The following is a 16429-nucleotide window of genomic DNA, read 5'->3' as shown; positions in this document are numbered from 1 at the left end:
TTTGATGTGGAAGGTTTGTTGTTATAAAGGTTTGGAGTAGTCTATAACTTGATGAAATCAGTAATTTTATAGCATGGATGTAAGTAATAGGTATAACGTGTTCATAGGCATAGATAATTATAGGAAGGATTTAGTTTAGCATGATATACCTTGGCAAGATGCATGGTGATTGGATTTATTTTATCTTTATTAGTTAGTTTTTTTTTGAAACAAATTATATGTCTAATTTAGATTAGAGAGTGACCCTATAATGTTTTATGTTAGCATTGTTATTGATGAGTGAACCATTACCATGCCATTTGTCTTCTGTTTTGATTTCTCTTTGTAATAGCCGGGAGGTATAACTGCAATATTTTTCTTCTGCTAGTGCTTTCAGTTTCTGGTTTTGTGCCTTAATGATTTTCTTGTGATGGCTAATTGGGTGTAGGCAATTTCTTTGGTTTCTATTTTTTTTTTTTTTTTTTTTTTGGGGTCATTTTTTTGTGTATGTTTTTATTTTTACATGACCTCTTGAATATTACGTTGCATGCTGACTAAGATTTTGAGTTTAAATTATTGCCCTAAATAGAATACTTTCTCTCTCTTGAGATATTTGCTTGGACTAGTATGTAATCTTTACTTCGGTGACTTCTATATGAGAGTAAGAACTCTGGATTTTCCGTGAACTAGTGATGGTGTATCTATATATCTCGCATGAGTGGTATATACGCCTTGTTTCCGTAATTTAATTTCTTAGAATATATGGCTAGTCTAAGTCCTCATGATCTTCTGTTCTTACTAGAAATTTCTTCATAAATAATTGACTAGAAAAAGATTAATGATATATCTTTCTCTTCGAATTTCGAGGACGAAATTTTCTTTTACGAGGGGAGAATTGTAACATCCCAAAATTTCTATATATTTTATATATACAATTATCTTAGTAATTTTCTTAATGTATTATTTATTATTCTTTGCTTTGAATTTTTATTATGTGTGTGGCTAGAAAATAATGTTCTTAAACTATCATTTAAGGGTAGTATATTATTATTATTATTATAGTTATTATTTAGTGACTATATGTTCTATAATTTAAGTCATTTGTAATTTATACTATATGTTCACGTTCTTTTTTAGACTAGTTATAGGTATAGCAATTAATTATTATTATTTTTTATTTAATAATCAACGGATTTATTTAGAAAAAAGAAGTGACATGGATGAGCTTTGAGAACCCGTCTATATATAAGCAAAAATAGGTTGTTAAATGACCTAATTCTAGTTTCCTCTCCTATCTGTGGTATAGTGCGCCGCACCACAATCTTATAAATCATGGCATTCTTAATCCTCCTCTAGCCATACAACTTAGTCATGAATTAGGCTTTGTAACCTTCACCCAAACGTAAGTTTTCTTGACCGCTGGTAACATCCATGGTTATTGCTTGAAGGCTTCTAGACTTCCTACTATCACTGTTTTGTATCACTAAAAGAAAAACATCACATATGTCAAGCTAATGACTTATTTTATAAACCTCTCCTATCCCTGTGAGCGGTGCCTAAATAAAACCTCCATGTCGCTGCTGCAATCCAACAAACCAAGCAATCTTTTGTTGAGTTGTCATGCGTAGGCCACGTTGCCCATTGGAAAGGAGACGTGAACTTGCTTAATAATTCGAGTTGCTGTTACTGTGCATTTCTCATGTCATTTGAAAGCTTCAATCCAGGTATGGGGTGAGAGAGAAGAGTTCGAGATCATGAGTGTAAATTAATTGGGATGAACGGGAAAGCCGTATTTCCCAAAGTTCATTCGGGGCTCACCGCGACGGTTGTAGCCCTTCGAGAGAATAATTAATTAATGTGCAAATTTAGATGTGGGAGGTTAAAAGAAGAATTAGAAACATTATTAAGGTGTTGCTTGATTTAAACTATGTGAATATGTGGTATTTGAAGTCATGGATAAATTTGTGGGTGCTTATGCTTGATTTGCTGCAACTATTTAGATTGATGACTTATTTAATGATTGATATAGATGTGATGTTATGTATTAGAAGTTGGAATTGTAGTGGTGCCGTATGCCTAGTATAAATAATAGTTTATTTTTTTTAAGTGATTTTATAGAGATAATAATTGAAATTATTCTTACTATCTTTGAATGTGTTTGAAAATAAGATTTATTCTCCTTATAGATGTGTCTTGGATACCATAGTGCTAAATGTATTATTTTAAGATGTGTAAATGAAATATATTATTTGACTATGTGATATTTGAAGATGTATATGATTTAAAGATGTGGTATGTAAAGATGTGAAATTGATGTGTTAATTGATGATGTATAACTAAAGTGCTATTTAATGATGTGTATTTGATAATGATGCTATTTAAAGATGTGTTATATAATGAAGTGCTATTTGGAAGATGTGTGATTTAAATATGTGTTATTTATGATGCTTATGTTGATGCGATGTTTAAGATGTTGATGTTTGTCGTTTGATGCTGTTGACCATTAATGTCATAAAGTTGTAATTGTCGGTCTAAGTTGTGAAGTCGTAAGAAGTTGTCCAAATTATTGGAATCATATAAGTTGTTTAAGAAGTTCAAGATGTCTAAGTTGTAGGAGTTGAGTCCATTGCATACTCATTAAAGTTGGGGGCTTTAGGCCCGGCAGCCTTGTGCTCATTAAAGTTGGGGGCTTTAGGCCCGGCAGCCTTGTGCTCATTAAAGTTGGGGGCTTTAGGCCCGGCAGCCTTGTGCTTAAATACGTTGGGGGCTTTAAGCCCGACAGCTTTATGCTCACTTGTTGAAGAGCCTAATTACGCTCATATATGTTGTTGAATGGTACCACATGCATTTGCATATCAAGAAGTTTCACGATGATTTAAGTTGTTAAGTTGTTAAGAGTGCATTGTCAAGTTGAGTCGTGTTGTCGAGTCAAGTTGTTAAGTTGTGATGTTTTAACGAATTACTTTGTGATGTCTATTAATGTAATTGTGTGAGACGATGAAGGTGATTATTTGTTGATGTTCTTATGAAGATGGTTATTGGTGACTACATGTGTTGTGACTAGTTGGAATTGAATTGTGACATTGTGTTTGTGAAGTTTTTTTGGTTCTTAAGTTGTAATGATATTTTCTACTAATATAGATTGAGATGATATAGTATATTCTTCAAGGTTCTGAATATTATGTTTGTGATGTGAAACGACTTTGACTTAATTGCTTACGTGTTCTTCTCATTTTTTTATGCTATTACATGTTCTCGGAACTCACCCCTTCGTTGTTTGTGTTTGCTGGCTTGGCCCTGCGGTTGCGAAACCGTAGTTATATAGGTTATGAGTCTTGGAGTCAAGTGCATGCCTTTCGTGAGGACTTGTCTTGTGTCGTCGATTATTTTGGGGAAAAGCACTGCTCTGATAGTGACACGGGAAAAGGGATATGCTTACTTATTTAATTTTGTGCAAGAAAACCATTGTCTATGATGTAAAATGAAATATTTTCAAAAGAAAAAGATTCGATGTTATTATTACTATAATTTTTAATGAAGTGAAATATGAATTATGTTTGTTATGAGTGAACGTGATATCCTAAATCTTGTGGAAGAATTCTTATATTATGAGAAAAGTTTTTTTGTTGGCACTTTCCGCTGCGAATCAAACTATATTTTAATTAAATAATAGTTATAATTATTTTTGGGATTTAGGGTGTCACATCAGCTCTTAAGGAAACTATGATGAACTTTATGAAGATGACTCAAGGCAACTTTGAAGAGATGAAGAAGAGTCAAGAAGCTGAAAGAAAGAACAATGAAGCTTCTAGAAAGATGCTTGAAACTCAATTGGGGCAATTAGCTAAGCAATTGGCTGAACAAAACAAAGGCGGATTCTCAGGTAACACTAAAGAAAACCCTAAGAATGAGTCTTGTAATGCTATTGAATTGAGGAGCAAAAATGTTTTGACACCTTTAGTTCCAAAAGCTCCAAAGAAGGTGGATGATGTAGTAGTTGAGGAGGAGGAAGATGATATAGTAGTTGAAAAGAATAATGAGGGTGTAGTTGAAAAAGAAAATGATCATGAAGTAGTTGAAAATGAAAGGAAGAAAAAAATAGAGGGAGAAAAAAGTGAGAAGTTAATTGATGAGGATTCAATCTTGAGGAAGTCGAAGAGTCAAATCTTGAAAGATGGAGATAAACCACAAGTTGTTCCATCATATGTGAAGCTTCTATACCCTCACTTAACCAAGAAGAAAGAAAAGGATGAAGGTCAATTCAAGAAGTTCATGCAAATTTTCTCACAACTTCAGGTGAATATTCCTTTCGGTGAAGCTCTTGATCAAATGTCGTTATATGCTAAGTTCATGAAAGACTTGTTGACTAAAAGAAGAAAGCGTAAGGATGATGAGAACATAGCACTTTCAGAGAATTGTGGTGCTTTTACTATCCCTTGTTCCATTGGACCGGTAGACATTGGTAGAGCTTTATGTGACTTGGGAGCAAGTATCAACTTGATGCCTCTTTCAATGATGAAGAAGCTTAAGTGTGGGGAGCCAAAACCAACAAGAATGACCATTACTTTAGCTGATCGGTCAATCTCTTATCCTTTCGGTGTGCTTGAAGATGTGCTAGTCAAGGTTAATGACTTGGTGTTTCCAGCAGATTTTATAATCTTGGATATGGCTGAAGATGAAGAAATGCCACTCATTCTAGGAAGACCTTTCCTTGCAACTGGACGTGCTTTGATTGATATTGAGAAAGGAGAGCTAATGTTGAGATTCCATAAGGAGCAAGTCGTGTTTAATATATTTGGGGCCATGAAGCACAAAGATGAAAATCCCAAGTGTTACCGGATTGACATTGTTGAAGAAATAGTTGAAGATGACTCTTGTGAACATCAACCAACACAACCTCTTGAACGTGCAATTGTGAATTCTATAGCAAGTTATGATGATGAAGATCTTGAAGTAAGTGATTGTGTCAAGCAACTAGAAGCAAGCATGAGTTGGGACCGGTAAAAATAGAAGAATTAATGGGTAAGTACTCTATGGATGCTCCTATTTTGAGTGGAGAAGGAGAGAAAAATCCAGAATTAAAAGAACTCCCTTCTCACTTGAAGTATGTTTTCCTCACCAAAAATGCCTCTAAACCAGTAATCATCAACAATACCTTGACGGCTTTGGAAGAAGAAAAATTAATGAAGGTGTTAAGGGACAATCAAGGAGCTTTGTGGTGGAACATTTCTGATTTGAAGGGTATTAGTCCAGCTTATTACATGCACAAACTACACATGGAGGCTGAATACAAACCGGTGGTTCAACCTCAAAGGAGACTTAACCCAACAATGAAGGAAGTGGTGAAGAAAGAGGTGCTGAAGTTACTAGATGCAGGTATGATCTACCCTATCTCAGATAGCTCATGGGTAAGTCCAGTTCACGTGGTACCTAAGAAAGGAGGAATGACGGTGGTGGCTAATGAAAAAAAATGAATTGATACCCACCCGTACCGTCACTGGTTGGAGAATGTGTATAAACTACCGAAGGTTGAATACCGCAACAAGAAAGGACCACTTCCCATTACCATTCATGGATCAAATGATTGAGAGGTTGGCTGGCCAAGCCTTTTATTGCTTCTTGGATGGGTATTCGGGGTATAATCAAATTGCAGTGGCTCCGGAAGATCAAGAAAAGACTGCCTTCACTTGTCCATTTGGTGTATTTGCTTATCGAAGGATGCCCTTTGGGCTGTGTAATGCGCAGGCGACCTTTCAAAGGTGTATGCTCTCCATCTTCTCTGATATGATAGAGAAGAACATTGAAGTATTTATGGACGACTTTTCTGTTTTTGGTAAGTCTTTTGATCAATGCTTGTTCCATTTAAATGTTGTACTTAAAAGATGCAACGAAACTAACCTTGTTTTGAATTGGGGAAAATGTCATTTTATGGTAACTGAAGGTATAGTTTTGGGGCATAAAATAAGTGCTAAAGGTATTGAGGTGGACCAAGCTAAAATAGAGGTTATAGAGAAACTTCCTCCACCTGTTAATGTTAAAGGAGTAAGGAGTTTCTTGGGGCATGCCGGTTTCTATCGGCGTTTCATAAAAGACTTTTCCAAAATTTCCAAACCCCTTTGCAACCTCTTGATCAAAGAAAATGAGTTTAATTTTGATTCTGAATGTCTAAATGCTTTTTCTTTGATTAAAAACAAGTTGGTGACTGCACCAATAATCATTACACCCGACAGGGAATTACCTTTTGAACTTATGTGTGATGCAAGTGATTACGCTGTTGGTGCAGTCCTAGGCCAACGCAAGAACAAATTTTTTCATGCAATTTACTATGCAAGCAAGGTTTTAAATGAAAATCAAGTTAACTATTCCACAACTGAAAAGGAATTGCTTGCGGTAATCTTTGAATTGGAAAAAATTTCATTCTTATCTAATAGGCTCCAAAGTCATTGTTTTTACAGATCATGCAGCTCTTAAATATCTCTTAACTAAAGGGGATTCAAAGCCTCGACTGTTGAGGTAGATCCTATTATTGCAAGAATTTGATCTTGAGATTCGTGACAAGAAGGGAGTCGAGAATGTGGTAGCTGATCACCTCTCAAGGCTGGAGAATGAGGAGATTACAAAAAAGGAGAAGGCCATCAAGGCCGAGTTCCCCGATGAACAGCTGTTTGCTATTGGAGAAAGGCCCTGGTTTGCTGACATGGCGAACTTTAAGGCTGGTAACATAGTTCCTGATGATATGACCTACCCTCAGAGGAAAAAATTCTTCAAAGATGCAAACCACTACTTGTGGGATGATCCTTATTTGTTTAAGGTAGGTACTGACGGTTTGATTAGACGTTGTGTTGCAGGTGAGGAAGCACATAGTATCATGTGGCACTGCCATAGCTCAGCTTATGGAAGCCACCATAGTGGAGAAAGAACAGCTGCAAAAGTCTTACAAAGTGGATTCTAGTGGCCCACCCTTTTCAAGGATTGCCACGACTTTGTCACAAGATGTGACAGATGCCAAAGGACAGGTAACATATCAAAGAGGAATGAAATGCCCCTAAAAGGAATCATAGATGTTGAACCATTTGACTGTTGGGGTATTGATTTTATGGGACCATTCCCTTCCTCTTACTCTTATCTCCATATTCTAGTATGTGTAGATTATGTCACAAAGTGGGTTGAAGCGATACCTTGTGTTGCTAATGATGCCAAAACTGTTGTCAACTTCCTTCAGAAGAATATTTTCACTAGGTTTGGAACCCCTAGATTATTGATTAGTGATGGGGGGAAGCATTTTTGCAATAATTTTCTTGAAAATGTGCTAAAAATGTATAATATTAAGCACAAAGTTGCAACCCCCTATCACCCACAAACTAGTGGTCAAGTAGAGGTTTCAAACCGACAGCTGAAACAGATTTTAGAGAAAACAGTTGCGTCAAATAGGAAAGATTGGTCTAGGAAATTAGATGACGCACTGTGGGCGTATAGGACAGCCTTTAAGACTCATCTTGGGTTTTCACCCTATCAGTTAGTCTATGGGAAGGCATGTCATCTTCCAGTCGAGCTAGAACATAAAGCTTATTGGGCCATTAAGGCCTTAAATTTTGATCAAGTAGCCGCTGGTAAGAAAAGACTTTTGAAACTTAATGAACTTGAGGAGATGAGGCTTAGAGCGTATGAAAATACGATCATCTATAAAGCCAAGACAAAAAGGTATCATGACAAAAACTTAGTGTCTAGGGATATTAACTGTGGACAACTAGTTTTGTTGTATAATTCTAGGTTGAAGCTGTTTCCTGGGAAGCTCAAGTCAAAATGGTCTGGACCATTCCTGGTCAAAAGTGTGTCACCATATGGAGCTGTTGAACTAGTAACACCTGAAGGAGATCGAAGTTTCAAAGTGAATGGACAAAGAGTTAAGCCATACCTAGGTGGCGACCTACCAAAAGGAAGGGTGGGACTCATTCTAAAGGACCTTTAAGGATCCTTAGCAGTCAAGCTAGTGACGATAAAGAAGTGCTGAGTCGGAGGCAACCCACTAGATTTACTTTGTTTTTGTTTTATTCTGTTTTTATTTTCCCCTCAATGTCAAAAGTCCGTGAACAACTTATTCCCCCGTTTGTGATAAATTTGCACTTGTTTATTATTGACGAATTTGTTTGTTAGTTGACTCTTTACAGTTTAGTAACAAATGTTTGATCAAAGTGATATTCCAAAAGTTCAAAAGGAGGAGTGACTTGGTATTTCAAAGGCGAAGTGTACGGCAGTAAAGATAGGTAGTCACAACTCCCAGAAATCTCAGCCATAAGGTTCATTGCCAAATTTTGTTTTTCAATTTACATATATTAGATTATTCCATGCATCTACATTTCTAGAACTTGCGATTTTTCTCTATTGTTGATTGATCTTTGTCATTAGCACACTGAGGCAAAAGTGCTTGGTCCTGTGAGCCTTTTGAAGCCTACCCTGATTTTAATTGTTAAATTTATCCTTTTCTTAGCCAATTTGAGCCGGTAGGATTAGAACTTTTTGTTCGGTGACAAACTACATTACAAACTTAGAGACTTTTAGGACTTGTCCCTCATTGTTTTTTCTGAGTTAGGCATTGTAGAATGCTGCTAAAGATTATGTTTGGGGTTGCTATTGGAATTTGCAACCAATTAAGTTTGGGGTGGGGGTACTAGAGAATAAGAGAACAAAGAATGAAGAATGAACTTTATCAATGAAAAATATACACAAAAATGGTGTATGAAAAAAAAATGATGATTGATGAAAAGAAAGGGACAAAACATTGAAAATCCGAGTAACTTCAAACTCGATTGTCCCTAATGTTAAAAATATTCTCTAGTACCTTTACAAGAATTGTTGTTCCATAAGGTGAATGAATGAAGGATTGAATGATGTGCTTTAACTTCCGTAGGAATGCCTAACTCAAATTTTGTGTAGCCTACTTATCCAAATATTATCCCACCTTCACCTAAGCCCCGTTATAACCCTTAAAGACCTTAAAGTGTGCATTGACATTGATTTTGATTGACGTTAAGAAACTTTTCAAGCGTAAGGTAATATGTAGATTGCATGTCGACTGTGAACCCTATTCAAATTGTTGCGTGGAGTTGTGAATTGGTGGATGCGAACAAGTCAAACTAGCTCATCTTTAGCTAGTAAGGTGATTGAACTTTTTGGGTACTATTACTTGATCAGGTATTTGTTATTTTACTGTCGACTGTCAATTTTTCAAATGAATTCCTTGAGGACAAGGAATGGTTTAAGTTTGGGGTTGTGATGACATGCTGTCATTACGTAATTTTTAGGACTTATTTTGACATTTTGATAGAGTTCTAAGCAATATAAAGTGTACAGGAGCAGTTAAAAGCAACAAAATTTGAAGAACTGGAATCAGCCAATCGTACTGCGATTTTAACCATCGCAATACGATTTCTTGAAGTCAGAACGCATGTTTTTGAAGGAGCTTCATCGCAGTACGATTCAACCAATCGTGATACGATTTCAAGAAGGGTTTGGAAGGTAATTAGGGTTTAATGAAGCAATCGTGGTACGATTTATGCAATCGTGGTACGATTTGGAGCGAGCAGAATTGCCTATTTAAGCTGAAGTCAGTCTCAAACAAAAGGGGATTACGATTTTGGAGAGCTAAAGTGCGATTTTAACACCCAGAAGGCTGCAGCGGAGAGGATTTCATCATCTCTAACCCAGTTTATGTATGTTTTAATTCTTTCATTGATTATGCTATCTGTAAACTCAATTATAAGTAGCTAAATCTCTTAGAGATTAGGTCAGAGATGAATCTATGTAACCCTAATTGACCATATGTTGTTGTGAAACTCTATTATCTATTAATGAATTTCTAGTTTTTATTCAATTCAATTGTTCTTAATGCTTTTCATATTCTGATCAAATATAAACATGATTTTGTGAGAACGAATGACTATTGACCATAGCTTTCGACTTAGACCTAATTGAATTGTTCTAATAAACATGGTTAGTCTAGGAATGGATAATCGTTTGTTAGTGATATTAGGTTAACGTTCATAAAACCTTCAAAGATTATTAGATCACCTAAGGAATTAGGGGCTGTAGTTTAAGAAGAGGGTCCTAACTCAAGGGATTGATTAGGGCTAATTTGTTAACCATCGTGAAACTAGAGAATCATTAGTAATAATAGGTACAGTAACCAATTAGGGGAAACATAGAGGATTCGAAGACCTGATCTCATCTCTCTCCATATTTTCTTAATCAAATCTATTTCTTTTATTTGATTTCATAAAATCAAACCAAATCTACTGCCTAGTGGCAAACTAAAATAAACTTTTATACATCTTATTTTTATAACGCAATTGAATAATTGAAGTTAAAAACAGTTCTCGTGGGATCGATATTTTTACTACTTCGATAGTATTTGGTGCACTTGCCAAACATCTATCAACTAATACAACAAATTAAAAAAAAACCCTATATTAATTGATTAACACAGTTAAGTAAATGAAAAGTCAATCAATCGGCACAAAATTCCTTCTAATGATCTATAAAAACAAAAAATACACAAAATACTTACTTGTAGGTAAATTAAAACTGAAATACTCTCCTTTAGTGCTATGAATCAATGGAAGCTATGATGGAAGCAAAAACAGAGTTACATGAGAATAAATATATGACCTGATTCAAAGAGACAAGAGCGTGAAAAAGAGAAGACGACCCTATATCACAACAATTGAGATTGAATTTCAATCAGATTCTTCGATTAGCGGGAAAGAGGAGATAATTGCGGCGGGAGTGGTGAACGTGGGTTCTTTTCTCTGTTTTTGTTTTGGTGAACGGTGGGTTTCACTTTCATTTCTATTAAGGGTTTTTATTATTTATTTAATTTAATCTTGTTTTTATTGGACAAAGAAACTGCAGCGCGTAGCAATAACAAGTTTTCACGCATCCGTATTTTTCCGTATTCAAAATTGCTGTATTTTATTGGACAAAGAGTCTATTCTATCATTTTTTTTTAAACATTTATGGAGTCTTTTATTTATTTTTCTATCAGATTTGTTTTTTTATTTTGCATTGGAAATTTTAATAATGCTTTTTGAAAAAGATTTTTTTTTATCATGAAATCATTATTATAAGTAACAAAATTTTGTTTAAAAAACAAACATTAGTTATCCAAATAAATAGCATTTATTAGTTTTATTAAAAAAGACAAGAGTAGTTGAGAAAGGGTATAATTGAGAAATTATATCCTTAAAATGCTAGAACGACAGTTAAATAGGCGTGGCAACAAAACCCATATCCGTGGTTACCCGCCCGAACCAAACTCAATTTGACGGGTTTTCCCGGTTTTGACTGGGTTTGGGTATGAGTTTGGGTTTTCTCCGTTTTCAAAACACGGGTATGTAACGGGTAAAGGGTATATAGGTACCCATCCCGAACCCATACCCAAACCTGTCCTGAATGCAGAAAATTACTTTATGTTGATATGCTATGTTATTTTGTTTGATAATTGTTGTGTTATTAAAACTACCATTGATATTTAAAGGAGAAACTAAATCAATCGGTCTAAAAAATGTTAAAGTGAGCATATTGCTGGATAATGCATTACAACATTTCTCTAGGGGTTGCAAAAAAACTTCTATTTTTTATTAAAAAAAATATTCAATGCGCGGACGGGAATGGGGTGGGGATACCCGAACCCATCGGGGATGGGGATGGGGTTTAATTTCTCATCCCCGTTAGGTATGGGTAAGGTAGCGGGTAAGTATATGAGAATCAGGTATGGGGACGGGGAATGTAAAACCCGTCCCCACCCCAAGCCACTGCCATCCTTACAGTTAAACATGAACGCTAGATCCGTAGTCAAACAACAATTAAAAAGGAACACAGAGATTTCTATTATATTGTTCTTTTGGATGCCAAATCTGAAAGAGAGTTATCATGCAAACAAATGATCTATCGGAAAATTGTCTAATACATATTAATATTTTAATAAATAAATTCTAATCATCCACGTGGTAAACTCAATCTTAGAGAAATGATATTTGAACAACTATATATTTTGACAATTTGTGTGACAACTTTCTCTCTCGTACTCACATTATATTTTTACTTTCTCTTTTTGTTGTTTTGATTTTTGTGTCAATACCTCATTTTCTTTGTAAAAATTTAATTATCTTAAAAGTTGTTATATAAATGAAAGTTCAAATAACACAACTCAAATCTAAAGACCTTAAGAAAGTACTCGAAACATAACATTTAAAATGAGAACTAATATACACCGGTGTAAAAGATAGACTTTCTAACAGGCTATTACGTCAGATATAGTGGGAGTTGATGATGGAAAACAAAAAGACATTTTTCGAAATTATAATGAAATGCTTAGTATTGGTGGGTTTAATTAGTTGAAGGAAAAGTTTCTAATCTCAAGTCATAATACTGGCGACTCTTTTCTCCAAGTTTTCTCTCATTTTTCACCCCCTTGATCTAAAACCCTAAAGATTTCTCTTTTTCAGTCTCACGCTATCATGTCACACATTTCCATTCTCATGTTTTTAGATGTGTTAAGATTGAGGGTTTATGAGGGGAAGGGTTGAGAGGATTTACTTTTCTTTTTTAAACTACGGATTATATAACTTTTTTTTTTGAAGGATACAGATTATATAACAAGTTTTTCTAAAATAAATCAAGTATGACTGAAGTATTATATGATCGTTTATCATGCTAATATGTTAACTTTTTAAAAACATTTCATAGTTTCGGTAAATTAAAAAATGAAAAGTAAATCTTCCCCTCCCTTCCCCTCTTAAACTCTCCATCCACTCACACCCTTAGTCTCGTGCTGTCATTTTTTTGTCCACCATTTTTTTACGAGACCGCGACCCGTGCGATAAAATGCTCTTTGGCCTCTCCTTCATCTGCGTTTATCAATTCATTTCGTTGTCTTCATTTGTAGCTGTAATCCGTCGTCGATTGGGACGTCCACCACTTATTTGTTTTTTTCAGTCAACTCGTAATCATGACAGAGAAGACAAATAAATGTTGAGCGCCACAATTCGAAGCGGAGTAAATCATGAAACGACAGAAGCAGAGTGAATTGAGAAACAACGAAAGACGGTTCAAGGAGCGCTTTCTCACACTAGTTTGCGTTCTTATACAAATATGGTAGACAAACGACATTGTGAAAGAAGATATCAAAGAACCAATAACAACGACCAATAACGACAGAGGCAGGAGACTAAGAGCGCGAGATTGAATAAACAACGTGTGTGTGTGAGAGAGAGAGAATAAATCAATTCTAGGGTTAACAAATGGGAAACGGGAAACTGAGAGAAGATGAAAAGAGGAGTGTGCGTCGTAACTTGATTGAAAATTTCACTTTAATTAATTATTAAACCCACCAATGGAAGTTAACAAAACATTTGATCGTGTATGTCCTTTGGTTTGCGATTGAAAGGGTGGAGTAGCCATTTTGTATACATGAGAAAATGTCATTTACTAATCTATGTCGTTACCATGCGATTTCGTCATTTACATTAGCTACATAAAAAATATTCCCTTTTTATGGACTCAATGTTTTTATTAACATCCAAGAGTAAATTGACTAACAAAATGAAGAGTGAATGAATAAATTGTGTTTTTGTTTGAGTCAGCAACCAACGCGACAACTTATTTCTCTTTCAAGGACTAAAATGGTGATTCGCCAAAAAAAACAAAAGAGCTGCAACTTCAGTAGAGGAGGGACACCGTGGGTGGTTGATTACTGATTCTATGTGGAAGCATTGCTTATGGTGTTTGTAAGACGACGGTTTGTTGTTTCTTGAAATGAAAATGATGAAGATAAATTTGATGTGAGGTAAAAGTTTTCAAGTTTTGAATGTTATGTTATGGGATGGTAATTGATAAATAAATGGTTTTGAATGTTAGATTTTTTTGTTCTCAATTTATAGGATACAATTCCTCTAATGATACATCATTATAACCATAAGATAAAACCAAATTCTGTTTTTTGTTTGTTTGTTTCTACACAAGAAATGGATTGGGGAAGAAGAGAGTCACCTTTTTGATGGAGTGTAGACTTGATGAAGAATAAAACTTATTAGGAAAAAAATGTATTGACCATGGAAAAGGAAAATTGGTGTTACACTAAATATAGTTAAGTGAACTTGATTGCTTCCTTATTTTCCCATACTAAAAGGTGGAAGAGTTATCTTACAAACAAATAATCTATCGGGATGCTGGCTATTATATACTATTTTAATCTTAAGGACACTAGGAAAGTACAAGAAACATAACATTTAAAACGACAACTAATATATACTAGTACAAAAAGTAGATCTCTGCACAGGCTATTACGTCGAATATAGTGAGCTGATGAAGAAAAAAAATGACATTTTTCAAAAGTATAATGAAATGTTTTGATATTTGTCATTGGTGCATTTAATTAATTAAAGGAAAAGTTTTTAATCTGTAAGTTATCACAATCGCGCTTATTCTTTTCACGTTCTCCTAGTTTTCTCTCATTTCTCATCTCCTCACTCCCAGACTCTAAAGATCCTCTGATATCTCTGTCTCACACTCTCATGTCACACATTTACCCATTCTCATGCTCTCATTCTCACGAAGTTGTCTTACATGGCTTTGTCAAGACATCATCTTTACACAATCGTTTGTCCACCATTTTTTCACGAGACCGCGACCAGTGCGAGAAAAAACTCTTTGACCTCTCATCATCTTTGGTTATCAATTCATTATGTTGTTGTCATTTTAAACTTTATTTCATTATTGTTAATGATATCCATCACTCATTTGTTTTCCCAGTCATCCATGACAAAAAAAAAGACAAATGAATGATGAGTGCTACAATAAAAAACGAAGTAAAGCTTGAAACAACGCTAACATCGTGAATTGAGAAACGACTATCGATGAAAGGATGACGAATTTTTTTTCTTGCACCGGTCGTTTGGAAATATGGTGGACAAACGACAATGTGAAATAAGACATCAGGGAACAAAGAAAGGTGAAGGTGGGAGACTGAGAGTGTGAAACTGAATAAACGATGTGTGTTAAGAGAGTGAAGAGAACAAAGCAATTTTAGGATTTGAGTATGATAGTGTGAGACGGAATATGGAAACTGAGAGAACGCGAAGAGAAGAGTGTGAGCGTAATAATAATTTAGGGATTAAAAATTTTCCATTTAATTAATACTAGTTGAAAATACCAAAACAATTCATTAATTATATTTTTTTAAATTGACTCATTTTTTTCTCCATCGGTTCAATCCAATATAATAGCTTGTTCATAAATCTATCTCTCACACTAGTGAGTACTTACCATCAAAAGGAAAGGAAATCTAACATACTCCCTCCGATCTAAAATGTAAGCAAAAATAGGTCAAGTTAAGTTGAGATATTTGATACAAATTTTAAACTAAATACATTTTATTGACCAATTTTTGCTTATATATTGAAACAGAAGGAGTAGCAAATTTGTTTCTTCCTATTTTATAAAATTTATTTATTTAATAAAAAAAAACGCCATTCATCTTTAGGTGATTCTTTCGGGGAACCATTAATCTCTTCCTAAATTCGGGTATGGAAAAAAAATCATCTTCATGAAGAAGAATGATTCTTTTTTTTTTTCAATTTGGTCTCTGTCATCACCATGCAATTTGGTCATTTTCATTAGCTACAACAAATTTTGTCTTTTTTGATGGACTCAACGTTTTTTTTAGGAAAGGACTCAAAGTTTTTTAAAGAGTAAAGTGATTAACAAAATGAAGAATGAAGAAATAAATAGTGTTTTCGTTTGAATCAGCAACCAACGTGACACCGTGTTTACCTTTCAAGAACCAAAATGGTGATTTACCCAAAAAAACAAACCAGAGGAGAGATGCATTACTGTGGCCTAATGGAAGGCGACGCGACTTGCAGCTATCAGTAGAGGAGGGACACTGTGGTGGTTGATTGTCGGAAGTTGGTGGTCTCTCTTATCTTTTTATTTCCTCTATGGTTTTCATCTCTCTCAAACACTTCCTTCAAACACTTCCTTATGTGTTTATATCTTTTGTGTTGTTGTGACTTGTGATGAGATAGTAGAAATATTTGAGGCTGAAATTATAATGGGTTGAACGAAGAGTGTGTTGTGTGTGGTACTGATTTTGTGTTGGAGGCATTGACAATGGTGTTTGTAAGACGTGAGTTTGTTGTTTCTTTAAATTAAAATTATGAAGATAAATTTGATGTGTGGTAATGTGATGGTAATTGATTGATAAATAAATGGTTTTGAACGTTTGATTCGTTTGTTCTCAATTTATAGGATACAATTCCTCTAAGGATACATCATTATAACCATAAAATAAGATAAAACCAAATTCTGTTTTTTTGTTTGTTTGTTTCAACACAAGAAATGGATTGGCAGAGATGGAAAAGGGAAGAAGAGAGTCACCTTTTTGATGGAGTGT

The 16429-nt window shown here is 34.8% G+C and overlaps 1 long non-coding RNA gene across 1 annotated transcript; it reads left to right on the top strand.

Annotated features, from left to right (window-relative positions):
- The first annotated feature begins 1334 nt into the window (after positions 1 to 1334).
- LOC146953349 (uncharacterized) lies at positions 1335 to 3545 on the top strand. Its single transcript, XR_015027479.1, has 2 exons — positions 1335 to 1703; positions 3297 to 3545. It is a non-coding gene; the product is annotated as an uncharacterized LOC146953349 (long non-coding RNA).
- Positions 3546 to 16429: the final 12884 nt, after the last annotated feature.

This window comes from Medicago sativa, chromosome 1 (genome assembly GCF_051527215.1).
Source record: "Medicago sativa cultivar Bolivia chromosome 1, Bolivia_mono, whole genome shotgun sequence".
NCBI classification, from domain to species: Eukaryota; Viridiplantae; Streptophyta; class Magnoliopsida; order Fabales; family Fabaceae; genus Medicago; species Medicago sativa.
The sequence above is the reverse complement of the archived record's forward strand: the minus strand, read 5'-3'. Positions and strand labels throughout refer to the sequence as shown.